This window comes from Monodelphis domestica, chromosome 1 (assembly GCF_027887165.1).
Source record: "Monodelphis domestica isolate mMonDom1 chromosome 1, mMonDom1.pri, whole genome shotgun sequence".
NCBI classification, from domain to species: Eukaryota; Metazoa; Chordata; class Mammalia; order Didelphimorphia; family Didelphidae; genus Monodelphis; species Monodelphis domestica.
Genome location: NC_077227.1, coordinates 398,563,468 through 398,578,117, shown reverse-complemented (window position 1 = coordinate 398,578,117; position 14,650 = coordinate 398,563,468). Strand labels below are relative to the sequence as shown.

General features: G+C 37.8%; 1 protein-coding gene across 14 annotated transcripts in view; it reads right to left on the bottom strand.

Annotated features, from left to right (window-relative positions):
- PTPRT (protein tyrosine phosphatase receptor type T) overlaps positions 1-14,650 on the bottom strand; it is a 1,347,533-nt gene that overhangs the window by 801,611 nt on the left and 531,272 nt on the right. The gene's annotated exons all lie outside the window — the stretch shown is intronic.

The window sequence follows — 14,650 nt, the reverse complement described above, 5'->3', positions numbered from 1 at the left end:
GATCTGTTCCTTCTCTGGGGACAATCCAAGGGCATACAAATAATAGGGAAAGGATCACAGAATAACAGAATAACAACTCTCTAGACTCATAAATTATGCCCACTCCCTAACTCTGTGATGTAATCAAACTGACTTTCTCACTGTTCTCCTTGAATGGCATTCCAACTCCTGCCTCTATATCTTTGCATTAGCTGTCTCCATACCCAGAATATTTTTTCTTCTTGCCTCTACCCATATACTCCCCTCTTCATTAAAGATGAAACTCAAACACTACCTTCTACATGAAGGCTTTTCTAAACCCTTCAATTACTAGTTCCTTCCATCCCTTTCAAACTGCCTTGTATTTCATTACTTTATGTTATTCGAGACATACTTAGATGTGTCCTGTGTTAGACCATTAGTCCTAAGTTCAATTTTTTTAAATTTATATTTGCATTCCCAATGCCTAACATAATACCTGAAACACAGTAAGCATTCAATCAATGTCTCTTGATTGATTGATAATTAAAGGAGCAGTCGATTGTCACCCCTTTATGTTCTACATGAGGAACTGAAAGTCACAGAGATTAAATGAGTTACTCAAAGTCACACAGGCATCGATAGCTAGAACTTGAATCCAAGTTCAAATTTCACACTTTTTTCCATGTTTTTCATGAAAGGTAAAATTCAGATACATTTCTGGGGAAAAAAATCTGATCAATTGAATTTATTGAATTCAATAAAAACTAATCTATCCCTTGAAATCCAAATAGAAATGACCATACTACTTTAAGTTTCAGATGAATATACAGAATAATCCACTCTGGAGCAAGGACAGAATTTTCTCTTCCTGTGAGGTGCCATTATTAGTACAGATACCATCAGAGAAGCTATAGCAGAGTCAATGGTAGGCATTTTTTATATCTTTCTTTGCTTAAGGGTGCTTTCCCTCCTATTCCTCTTTGTTCTCTATCCTTTTCCATTGGCAGCCCTAAAGCCTCTTGGCTGGGATTTTCAAACACTTTGGAAGAGTGTGTGTGTGTGTGTGTGTGTGTGTGCATACATGTGTTTGGGAGAGAGAGAGAAAAATTTATGTCTACATTTCTCATTACTTCACCATGAATTTCCAACTTCTTCAATAAATGTCCATAATGAATCCTCATAAGACTATTCTATCTCCACAGAGGCACTTGACAAGACTATGTGTTTTCCCCCTCACAAGTCTAAATTCATCTCTTTTATGCATCCCTTTTTTGAGTAAATGATTGATATAAATAACTGTTAGTTATGTGTTAGCATTAACTTCTCTATGCAAAGCTATTGATTAAATAGGTTAATTTCTTTACTTTTGAAGAACATAGATTTTAAGCTAAAATTTCTTCCAAGATATCATTAGTTTTTCTAATAGTAATTCTAATTCTGTGCACTTGGTAAATATGCATTCCCATTTTTAAGGAGAAACATCTGTGGGTACAAGTTATTTGGTATAATCTATCAAAATGCATCTTTGCCAAAGATATATATCTAAATTCATGAGACTCAGAACATGTGCTTATGAACTGTGACAGAATTTACAGTGTCTACAGAGGCAGCTTGGTGATATTTTATATTGTTTTGTTTTCATCTGTACCTTTTAATGACCTTTTGCTGTAGTTTTTCCACAGCTGTAGCCATTCACTGTATTATTTTACTGATTCTGCCTACTTTATTCTGCATCAGTTCATCAAATACTTCCCAAGTTCCTCTGAATTTTCCATATTCATTGCTTCTGGTAGAATATTACTTTAATGCAGTCATATGCAAAAATTCCTTTCTCCAAATGATGAGTAACCACTTTATTTCCAGTTTTTTGCTACCATGAAAAGTGCTGATATAAATGTTTCAGTGAATATTGGGACCTTCTTTCTGTTTCTGACCTCCTTGGAATATAATGCTGGGTCAAAGGGCCTGGACATTTTTGACACATTTTGAAAGCATATTTCCAAATTGTTTTCCAGAATGGTTGCACCAATTAACAGCTTATTGATAATATTTTAAAGCATTTTTTGCCATAGTTTTAGGTTAACTCCACTGAACTTGCCATATGTTCATTATAAGATTTTATTTAGAAAGAAGAAAAAGTGATGATAAGGGGCTAACCTAGCCCCTTATTTGGCCTCATGGAGGAGGAAATCAGCTGCCAAAAGGACAGAAAATAACCATAAGTATCTTTAAAAATAGGGCCATCTGGAAGTAGGAGAAATTATTAAGAAACAGATGTAGAGCCATGGGGATACTATCTCCTAGACACTTCTAATTGTGGGTGAGAAAGAGGTCAGGAACACATTTAGAATGAATTAATAAAGGAAGTTACAAGAAATTAGTAGAAGCCTAACACCTAGAACAAAGAAAACAAAATTCCACTAACCTCACTTTACAAGATCATCTCTGGAATGATGAGCCAGTTCTAGAAAACCTTGATATGCTGGATTGTATCCAGGAAAGGGTAACTAAGAAGACAGATAAGACTTGAAAATATGTCACAGACCAAGGATTTTAAAGATCTGAGACTGGTTGGTAGAGAAAAGGGGAAACTTAGAATGGCTACAATTGTTATCTTCAGATATCTGAAGGACTATTGTGTAGAAAAGATTTCAACTGTGTGTCTCTAAAGAGGAAAACTAACACCAATGAGTGGAAGTTATGGAGTGGGGACAGATTTTTATCCAATGCAAAGGTGAATTTTCACAGAATCTCTGAGAAGACATCTAGTCTAACACATGTGAAGAAAAGACTTCTCTATAATGTATCTAATGAGAGTTAAGTCATGCTTTACTTAAAGGCTCCAAGGGAGGGAAACTTTTAGGTGCCCAAGCCAGTCTATCCCACCTTTGGTTAGCTCCAACGCTAGTAAGTTTTTCTTTTTAGCCAGATGAAATTTGACACTTCAAAACTTTTACTTACATTTCCTAGTTCTGTTCACTGGGTCCAAGTCGAGCCCTCAAAGCCATGGGCTGACAAACAAATTCTATGGAAAAGGCACAACCACCCCCCACCATCAACCAACAGCCATTCATAGGGCAAGCAGGCCAGCCTAGTTAAACAAGACAACCTGAGGAAGAAACAGGAAGTGTCATATGACTAGCAAGTCAAACCACTCTCACCACCTTCACCATCATCTCCCTTCAGATCTCAATAGAGACAGCCTTGGACCCTGAATCCAAGAGCCTTTGGAAAAGCAATGTTTCTGGACTAATGCCCTCAGCCATCATGCTGAAAACAGCCTTTCCAGAAGTTATAGCCTGCAGATTGCTTTTGCAAGAGCTGTAGACCAAATAATGAAGAACTAGAAAATGAATTCTTGTTATCAAAAATCCTTGATGTTCTCAAGTGGTTTTATAGCAGAAATTGACATAAACTTATGAGTAGAAATGATATTAAGGGAGATGCATCACTAATATATGTTTTCCTATTGTAACTTAAGGACCAGGGTGCCTTTCTAACTTGGCACTGAAACCTTCCATATACCTTATCTCCAAACACTAGAATGTAAACTCCTTGAAAAGAAGGGCTATATTACTTTTCAATTTTTCTAAATCCCCATGGGATTTAGCACAACAATTCAAAAGTAAATGCTGAATAAATGCTTCATTCATTCCTTCAATCAGAGCAAATCCAATCCTTCTTCCAGTTGACAATATTTTAAAGAATGTGATCATCTCTTAGAACTAGAAGGGCTCAAATACCACTTAGTATGACCACTTTATTTTAGAAATGAAGAAATGGAGGCACAGGGTCATCGATAGAGTACCTATTTACTTCAGTATTTAAATCCAGGGTTTTCTGACTGTAAGGTCTAGTACCACTATACAAACTGCCTCTAATCAAAATGCTTTAAGAAAGCTACATTTGGACTTCCGGTCAAGATGGCGGTGTAGAAGCAGCGAAAGTTCAGACCTCCGAAACCCTTCCCTACCGATCGAAAACAAAGTGCTCCTAGGCCACCGAAATTCAAGCTGAACAACAGGATAGACCTGGGGAAACCTCCTCCTGGACCTGGATCAAAAGGTACCGCACCCCAAAAGCCAGAACCCTAGATCACTCAGATCTAAGGGGTAGACAGAAAGAAGGTCCCAGGACCCATCCCCCCCAACCCAGAGTGCTGAGCCCACGGCAGCAGCGGGAACCTCAGGGCTCTGAGGACTCACCTTGAAAGCAACCTGAGCCAGTCTCCGGAGCGCCCAACACAGACGGCAGGGAAGCATAGAGAGAAGGGGGAAGCCTGTGGCCCCCTGGCTGGGTTCTTCCCTCTGGGTCTCGGGGGAGGTCCCAGCTTCGGGGCACCATCTGAGCCCAATCCCATCGGGAGCCCTCAGAGCTACTGAAAGGACAGAGGGCTCAGGGCTGGCAAAGGGGTGGCTCCGAAGAGCCTACCTTGAAAGTAACCCGGGCCAGTTTCTGGGCACTCAACACAGACTGAGGAAGAGGAGGTTGCTGCTTTTCTCTATCTTCTTTTTTGGCTCCGGGATCATTCGGCCCACACTACCTGAACCTAATCCCATCAGGAGCCATCAGAGTCCAGGCAAGCCACTACCCCTCCCCTCTTAGAGAGCAGGGTCTTCTGAAAGAACCAGTTGAACCTAATCCCATCAGGAGCCCTTAGAGCTGCTGAGAGGACGGAGAACTCAGGGCTGGCAAGGGGGGTGCTCCGGGGAGCTTGCCTTGAAAGTAACCCGGGCCAGTTTCCGGGCATTCAACACAGACTGTAGAAGAGGAGGTTGCTGCTTTTCTCTTTCTTCTTTTTTGGCTCCAGGATCATTCGGCCCACACTACCTGAACCTAATCCCATCAGGAGCCATTAGAGTCCAGGCAAGCCACGACCCCTCCCCCCTTAGAGAGCAGGGTCTTCTGAAAGAACCACCTGAACCTAATCTCATCAGGAGCCCTCAGAGTCCAGGCAAGCCACAACCCCTCCCCCCTTAGAGAGCTGGGTCTTCTGAAAAAACAGAAACCTAGAGGCGAAGTCAAGATGGCAGCCTAGAAGGAGCATAGACCTGGCAGCCTGGCTAGAGCTTTAGAGATCCTCCATATCTGCTCCAGCCGTCCAGGAAGTTTAAAACTCAGAATAAATCCATCCCAAATAAGCTGAACTCAATCCCATCAAAAGTCTCCAGAACACAGGGAAGCCCAGGCTCCCCATCCATCCTCACTGACTGCTGAACTTTAAGCCAATCAAAAGCCTCCAGAGGACAGGAAAGCTCAAACCCCCAACAACCCTCCCTCAGAGTTTACACCAAGAGATCCTCTGTTAAAGCTCCAAGAGGGGAGACTGATAGAAGTCCCTAAAAAACAGAAAAATGAGAGGAACAAGAGCACAGACAAATACAGGGAGGAAAGAAGGGGTGAATTTGAACAAACAACAGAAACAGAAGAAAGAAACTACAATAGACAGCTACTACTCACCAAATGGAACAGAGGGGGAGAGATCAGCAAACGATAAACCAGAAATCCCAGCGAATTGGATACAGGCTGTGGAAGAACTCAAAACACAGCTAAGAGAGGCTGAAGACAATTGGGAAAAGAACTTAAAAATTAAGATAAGTCATCTGGAAACAGAGGCACTTGAACTAAAACAAGAAAATAGTGTCCTGAAAGCCAAAATCATCCAGCTGGAAAATGAGGCAAAGGAGATGAAAGATGAAGCAAAGGAGATGAAAGACGAGATAAAGAGGATGAAAGACAATCTTCAAAGAAACTCAGACCAGAAGGAAAAAGACGACCAAAAAGCCAAAGATGAAATCCAATCTTTAAGAACCCGAGTAAAACAACTAGAATCAAGTGACCTCACAAGGCAGCAGGACACTATAAGACAAAACAAAAAGAATGAAAAAATTGAGGAAAATGTGAAGCATCTCATTCACAAAACAGACGATTTAGAAAATCGTTCAAGAAGAGACAATTTAAGAATAATTGGACTACCAGAAGACCACGACAAAAGAAAAAGCCTGGACATAATACTAGAGGAAATTATCCAGGAAAACTGTCCCGAAATCCTAGAACAAGAGGGGAAAGTGGAGATTGAAAGAATCCACAGATCACCCCCTGTTTTTAATCCCCAACTGACAACACCAAGAAATGTTATAGCCAAATTCAAAAACAATCAGATAAAAGAACAGGTATTACAAGCTGCCAAAAAGAAACCATTCAGATACCATGGAAACATGGTGAGGATAACACAGGATCTTTCTGCATCCACACTGAAGGACCGAAAGGCATGGAATATGATATTCCGGAAAGCAAGGGAACTAGGCCTACAGCCAAGAATAAAATACCCATCAAAACTGACTATATTCTTACAGGGGAAAGTATGGTCATTTAACACAACAGAGGAATTCCAAGCATTCATAAATAAAAGACCAGACCTGAACAGAAAATTTGAAGTCCAACCACAGAATTCAAGAGAATCATCAAAAGGTAATTAAAAAAGAGGGGAAAAACAACAACAACAACAAAGGTTTTTTTTAAGAGACTCAATAAGTTAAAATGATATGTATCCCTATAAGAAAAGAGGTCATTGGCAACTCTTAAAAACTGTTGCTATCACCTAAGCAGCTAGAAGAACTACACTCAGAGGGAAGGGACAAACTGTATAGGATGAAAGGACAAGACATAAATAGGTATATAGAGATATGCATGCATAAATACATATACATGTGTATGTATATATATATATATATATATACATGACTAAAGCTAAAAAAGAAAAGAGGTTATGACTAAAAGAAATGGGAAAAGAAACAAATGGGGGTAAATTTATATGTCACAAAGAAGCTCATGGCGGGAGGGGGGAGAACATCGATACACTGGAAGGGTAAAGAGGTCGGAGATAGGAAATATTCAACTCTTACGTACTTTGAAACTGACCCAAAGAGGGAAGAACAATCCAATCCATTGGGGAAGAGAATAGATTTGCGCCCTATAGAGGAGTAGAAGGGTAAAAAACAGACTGGTGGGGAGGGAAGCAGTACAAGGGAGGGAGAGGGTGGGGGGGGGGAATTTTTAAAAAGACTACAGGGGAAAATAAGGGAGGGAATTAAAAGGGAGGGGGGTAGAAAGGGAAATACAAGGGGGACTGATTTAAAGTAAATCACTGGACTAAAAGGTAGAGCTGAAGAAGAAAGGTTAGAATTAGGGAAGGATATCAAAATGCCAGGGAGTCCACAAGTGACAGTCATAACATTGAACGTGAATGGGATGAACTCACCCATAAAACGTAAACAAATAGAAGAATGGATTAGAATCCAAAACCCTACCATATGTTGTCTCCAAGAAACACACATGAGGCGGGTAGACACCCACAAGGTCAGAATTAAAGGATGGAGTAAGACCTTCTGGGCCTCAAGTGACAGAAAGAAGGCAGGAGTGGCAATCATGATATCTGATAAAGCCAAAGCAAAAATAGACCTGATCAAAAGGGATAGGGAAGGTTATTATATTTTGTTAAAAGGGACTTTAGATAATGAGGAAATATCACTAATCAACATATATGCACCAAATAATATAGCACCCAAATTTCTAATGGAGAAACTAGGAGAATTGAAGGAAGAAATAGACAGTAAAACCATATTAGTGGGAGACTTAAACCAACCATTATCAAATTTAGATAAATCAAATCAAAAAATAAATAAGAAAGAGGTAAAAGAAGTGAATGAAATCTTAGAAAAATTAGAATTAATAGACATATGGAGAAAAATAAATTGGGATAAAAAGGAATACACCTTCTTCTCAGCACCACATGGCACATTCACAAAGATTGACCATACATTAGGTCACAGAAACATGGCACACAAATGCAGAAAAGCAGAAATAATAAATGCAGCCTTTTCAGACCACAAGGCAATAAAAATAACGATCAGTAATGGTACATGGAAAACCAAATCAAAAACTAATTGGAAACTAAACAATATGATACTCCAAAATCGTTTAGTTAGAGAAGAAATCATAGAAACAATTAATAATTTCATCGAGGAAAATGACAATGGCGAGACATCCTTTCAAACCTTTTGGGATGCAGCCAAAGCAGTAATCAGAGGTAAATTCATATCCCTGAGTGCATATATTAACAAACTAGGGAGAGCAGAGATCAATCAATTGGAAATGCAAATAAAAAAACTCGAAAGTGACCAAATTAAAAACCCCCAGCAGAAAACCAAACTAGAAATCCTAAAAATTAAGGGAGAAATTAATAAAATTGAAAGTGATAGAACTATTGATTTAATAAATAAGACAAGAAGCTGGTACTTTGAAAAAACAAACAAAATAGACAAAGTACTGGTCAATCTAATTAAAAAAAGGAAGGAAGAAAAGCAAATTAACAGCATCAAAGATGAAAAGGGGGACATCACCTCTGAGGAAGAGGAAATTAAGGCAATCATTAGAAATTACTTTGCCCAATTATATGGCAATAAATATACCAATTTAAGTGATATGGACAAATATATACAAAAATACAAACTGCCTAGACTAACAGAAGAGGAAATAGAATTCTTAAATAATCCCATATCAGAAAATGAAATCCACCAAGCCATCAAAGAACTTCCTAAGAAAAAATCCCCAGGGCCTGATGGATTCACCAGTGAATTCTATCAAACATTCAGAGAACAGTTAATCCCAATACTATACAAACTATTTGACATAATAAGCAAAGAGGGAGTACTACCAAACTCCTTTTATGACACAAACATGGTACTGATTCCAAAACCAGGCAGGTCAAAAACAGAGAAAGAAAACTATAGACCAATCTCCCTAATGAATATAGATGCAAAAATCTTAAATAGGATACTAGCAAAAAGACTTCAGCAAGTGATCAGAAGGGTCATCCACCATGATCAAGTAGGATTTATACCAGGGATGCAGGGCTGGTTCAATATTAGGAAAACCATCCACATAATTGACCACATTAACAAGCAAACCAACAAGAACCACATGATTATCTCAATAGATGCAGAAAAAGCCTTTGATAAAATACAACACCCATTCCTATTAAAAACACTAGAAAGCATAGGAATAGAAGGGTCATTCCTAAAAATAATAAACAGTATATATCTAAAACCATTAGCTAATATCATTTGCAATGGGGATAAACTAGATGCATTCCCAATAAGATCAGGAGTGAAACAAGGATGCCCATTATCACCTCTATTATTTGACATCGTACTAGAAACACTAGCAGTAGCAATTAGAGAAGAAAAAGAAATTGAAGGCATCAAAATAGGCAAGGAGGAGACCAAGTTATCACTCTTTGCAGATGACATGATGGTCTACTTAAAGAATCCTAGAGATTCAACCAAAAAGCTAATCGAAATAATCAACAACTTTAGCAAAGTTGCAGGATACAAAATAAACCCACATAAGTCATCAGCTTTTCTATATATCTCCAACACAGCTCAGCAGCAAAAACTAGAAAGAGAAATCCCATTCAAAATCACCTTAGACAAAATAAAATACCTAGGAATCTACCTCCCAAGACAAACACAGGAACTATATGAACACAACTACAAAACACTCGCCACACAACTAAAACTAGACTTGAGCAATTGGAAAAACATTAACTGCTCATGGGTAGGACGAGCCAACATAATAAAAATGACTATCCTGCCCAAACTTATTTATCTATTTAGTGCCATACCCATGGAACTCCCAAAAAATTTCTTTACTGATTTGGAAAAAAGCATAACAAAGTTCATTTGGAATAACAAAAGATCAAGGATATCCAGGGAAATAATGAAAAAAAACACTAATGAGGGGGGCCTAGCAGTCCCAGACCTCAAACTATATTACAAAGCAGCAGTCATCAAAACAATTTGGTACTGGCTAAGAGACAGAAAGGAGGATCAGTGGAATAGACTGGGGGAAAGCGACCTCAGCCAGATAGTATACGATAAACCCAAAGATCCCAGGTCTTGGGACAAAAATTCACTATTTGATAAGAACTGCTGGGAAATTTGGAAGACAGTGTGGGAGAGATTAGGAATTGATCAACACCTCACACCCTACACCAAGATAAATTCAAAATGGGTGAAAGACTTAAACATAAAGAAGGAAACCATAAGTAAATTGGGTAAACACAGAATAGTATACATGTCAGATCTATGGGAAGGGAAAGACTTTAAAACCAAGCAAGACATAGAGAGAATCACAAAATGTAAAATAAATAATTTCGACTACATCAAATTAAAAGGCTTTTGTACAAACAAAAGCAATGTAACTAAAATCAGAAGGAAAACAACAAGTTGGGAAAAAATCTTCATAAAAACCTCTGACAAAGGTTTAATTACTCAAATTTATAAAGAGCTAAATCAATTGTACAAAAAATCAAGCCATTCCCCAATTGATAAATGGGCAAGGGACATGGATAGACAGTTTTCAGATAAAGAAATCAAAACTATTAACAAGCACATGAAGAAGTGCTCCACATCTCTTATAATCAGAGAGATGCAAATCAAAACAACTCTGAGGTATCACCTCACACCTAGCAGATTGGCTAACATGACAGTTATGGAAAGTAATGAATGCTGGAGGGGATGTGGCAAAGTAGGGACATTAATTCATTGCTGGTGGAGTTGTGAACTGATCCAGCCATTCTGGAGGGCAATTTGGAACTATGCACAAAGGGCGATAAAAGAATGTCTACCCTTTGATCCAGCCATAGCACTGCTGGGTTTGTACCCCAAAGAGATAATGGACAAAAAGACTTGTACAAAAATATTCATAGCTGCACTCTTTGTGGTGGCCAAAAATTGGAAAATGAGGGGATGCCCATCAATTGGGGAATGGCTGAACAAATTGTGGTATATGTTGGTGATGGAATACTATTGTGCCCAAAGGAATAATAAAGTGGAGGATTTCCATGTGAACTGGAACAACCTCCAGGAAGTGATGCAGAGCGAGAGGAGCAGAACCAGGAGAACATTGTACACAGAGACAAACACACTGTGGTATCATCGAACGTAATGGACTTCTCCATTAGTGGTGGTGTAATGTCCCTGCACAATCTGCAGGGATCAAGGAGAAAAAAACACTATCCAAAAGCAGAGGACAAACTGAGGGAATAGAAACACCAAGGTAAAGCAACTGCCTGACTACAATGGCTGAGGGGACATGACAGAGGAAAGACTCGGAGCGAACACTCTGATGCAAATACTAACAACATGGCAATGGGTTCAAGTCAAGAACACATATGATACCAGTGGAATCACACGTCAGCCACGGGGGGTGGGAGGGAGGAAAAGAAAATGATCTTTGTCTTTAATGAAAAATGCATGGAAATGATCAAATAAAATACTATAAAAAAAGAAAAAAAAAGAACTCCTAAAAAAAAAAATAAAAATAGTTTCAATAAATAACAAAAAAAAACAAAAAAAAAAAGAAAGCTACATTTTTCTCTTTTCTAGACTACAAATTCCTTGTTACTTTACCTTATCCTCACATGCATGCTTTGAGACCTTTCATCATTACACTTAACCTTTGCTAGATTTTCTTTGGCTTCTCAATGCTCTCCCAAAAATGTAATATCCACAGCTTCACATAATCCACATATAGTCTGATTTGTAAAGGTAAAATAGGACTATCATTTATCTGGACTAAAACACTATGCTTCCCCTTAAAGGAGACTAAGATTTCATGAGCCTTTTGGAATGCCATATTATACTATAGATACATCATGAGCTCTCAGTCCCCTAAGATCTTTATGTCTGAGGTATTTGGGATTTGTTTTTTTTTTTTTAAGGTTTTTTGCAGATTGAACTAAATGAGCCTCCCCAATATTGTACTTGTGAAGTTTGTATTTTGAAACCAAGGGTGTAACTTTATATTTATCCTTCTGATTCCTGTCATTATCATCCAGGACTATTTCTATTGCTCTAAGCACTGAACCATCTAAATATCTAAGGACAAAATCTGAGGAATCCTTGTCATCAACAGAAGCAACAAACAACATGAAATGAAGCTCAGATCCCTGCAATACTCCACTAGAGATGTCTTTACAAGTTGAAATTGAGGGCTGCAGTTCAAAAATGATCTGTTCACTTAAGCAACTTCAAGCCTACCTTATTGTATCATCATATAACCTACATCCCCCTTTCACAAAAATAATGTGATTCTCATTATCTGATAAACATCTAATTAAACTATTAACTATAATATTTGCTTGATTTGCCAGTTGAGTAGCACTGTCAAAAAAAAGGAAACAAAGTCTAGAATAAGATGAAGTCATACTGATTTTTTGGGTTTTATTTTGTTTTTTGTAATAACCACATTCTTGTATAAATATTCACCAACCATTCTTTTATAAATATGTCGTAAAATTGGGCCAAGAATTGAAGTTAAAGACCACAGGCTTTTTTTTTTTTAAACCCTTACCTTCCATCTTGGAGTCAATACTGTGTATTGTCTCCAAGGCAGAAGAGTGGTAAGGGCTAGGCAATGGGGGTCAAGTGACTTGCCCAGGGTCACAACAGCTGGGAAGTGTCTGAGGCCAGATTTGAACCTAGGACCTCCCATCTCTAGGCCTAGCTCTCAATCCATTGAGCTACCCAGCTGCTCCCACCACAGGCTTTTAAACTTCATTCTTTTTCCAGTTTTGAAAAAGTATCCTTTTTTAGACCTACAGTAGCACCTCCTTTGTTTTCTGTGATTTTTCGAAGGCAGTAGATTAGCAATCACATAACAGCAGTTCTTTGAGCAGTCTGGGATATAGTTCATCTGCACCTGGTGACTTGACTTCATCAAGGGCAGCTTGGAGTACTCATTCACCCTCCTTTCCCATCATGCATTTCAATTCATTATTAGTCATATTTAATTAAAATTTTTATAACTCAAATATAATTTTGCTTAGCAAAGAAAACAGAAACAGTTGCACTGAAGAGCTCTATATGCTCTCTGTTGTCTCATTTGTCCTTGGGAGCTAGTCAAGCCCTTCTCTTCTTTCTCTTTCCTCCCAAAAGCTTAAAAAAAGTTTTGTTATTCTTAACTTTCCTTACTAGTCTCAGGTTATTCTATTCTTTAGCCATCCTAATACTATTACTATAGTAACATAACAGGATACCGTCTGTACATGTTTTGTTTTATTCTAACTCATTAATGAGTTCCCTGTGTATCCACATCAATTTTTTTAGACCATTTCTTTTCCTGATCAAAACTATCAATTTGTGTGTCTTCAGAATTTAATTGCTGAGACCTTTCTGCTATCACCTATGCTTACCTTAATTTCATAATCAATTGGATTTCAGAGATTCATGGCAGATTGTGACCTGCCTTCATTTCTTTTTCTATCCCAAGTTATAATGTAGAGTGATCTCCCAAAGTTAACATAATTTCCTTCTCATGTAAACAGTTCCTGCTTGTTTTTGAAATGGACACTCAGAGCAAATGGTGGTCTTGTTGCTTCCCTTACCTTTTGGAATTATAATTAAAGCAAGGTAAGAAGCATTAGCTTCTCTTCTTTTGGCAACTGATCACTGAATAAATGAAGTTCCCAATCCCTATGTCATGCCTTTGTGTCAAGCTTATGATGAATTTCCTCAACTCCTCTTCTATTTACTCTTTTTGTCCAGGAGTTTCACAGTATACTCTGATACTAAGGTGAAAGTAACTTTTGTTTCTGTATCTACCAATTTTCACTCACTTTCCACCATACTTCCCTTCTCTGGTTCTTGGATTCCTCACATGAGTATATAATCTTAATTTTGCATGAAAAGGCCAGATCCTCTCAGATTATCACTATCTCTGAGATTCTATGAATCAGTGCACATGGTAACACCTAAATCATTATCATTGATATATGCAATAGATGGGTCTATCTCAAATTTGGCAGCATTAAGTCAAAATGTAAAAAAATTATTTTGGTAAGTTTTTTTTGCTAGTTTCATTTAGGGATTTTATTTCTATTTTGCTAAGTTCTTTTTAGTTTTCTTTTCTATAATTAACGTCAAACAATTAGTTTAGCTTTGTTTTCTTTTTTCTTTTTCAACTATCATTTTCCCCTTGGCTAGTTAATATGATTGGTTAAAGTACAGAATTAATAAGATCAAAGTGGTGATCTAATCTCAATATGGACCAAAGATGTATATTCTTTTTCTAGTACCAGAGCTAGTCATGCCCTTTTGAGAAAGGCGGTGTTTTCAAAATTGACAAGGGAATGAAATCTGCAAGACTACAGGCCCATGGTCTTTGACTTCAAATTTTGGCCCAATCCTAGGACATGTTAATTAATAACAGAATGGTTAGTGAATGTTTACACAAGAATATGATTATTACCAAAAAAATTGTGCAGTGCTTAGAGCAATGGCAATAATCCTAGATGAAAGGGTCAGGAGTCAGAAGGAATTTGAAAGGCTAGAATGTGAGACTTAATAAGATGACATTTAATAAGAATAAACGTAAAGTTGTACACAGTTCCAAAATACTCACAAGTATAAGATTGGGAAGGCATGTTTAGACTGTAGTTCATCTGCCAAAAAAAAAGAAGATCCTCCAAACATGGGGATTTTGGGGCACTGCAAGATCATGATGGTTCCATAGTATATACTGTAGTAATCTAAAAAGCTCATGCAATCTTAGTATGACTACTCAGTGCTCAGCGAATATTATCTTCACATGCGATTTTCTTCAGGTGTTATATGTAATGTATGTA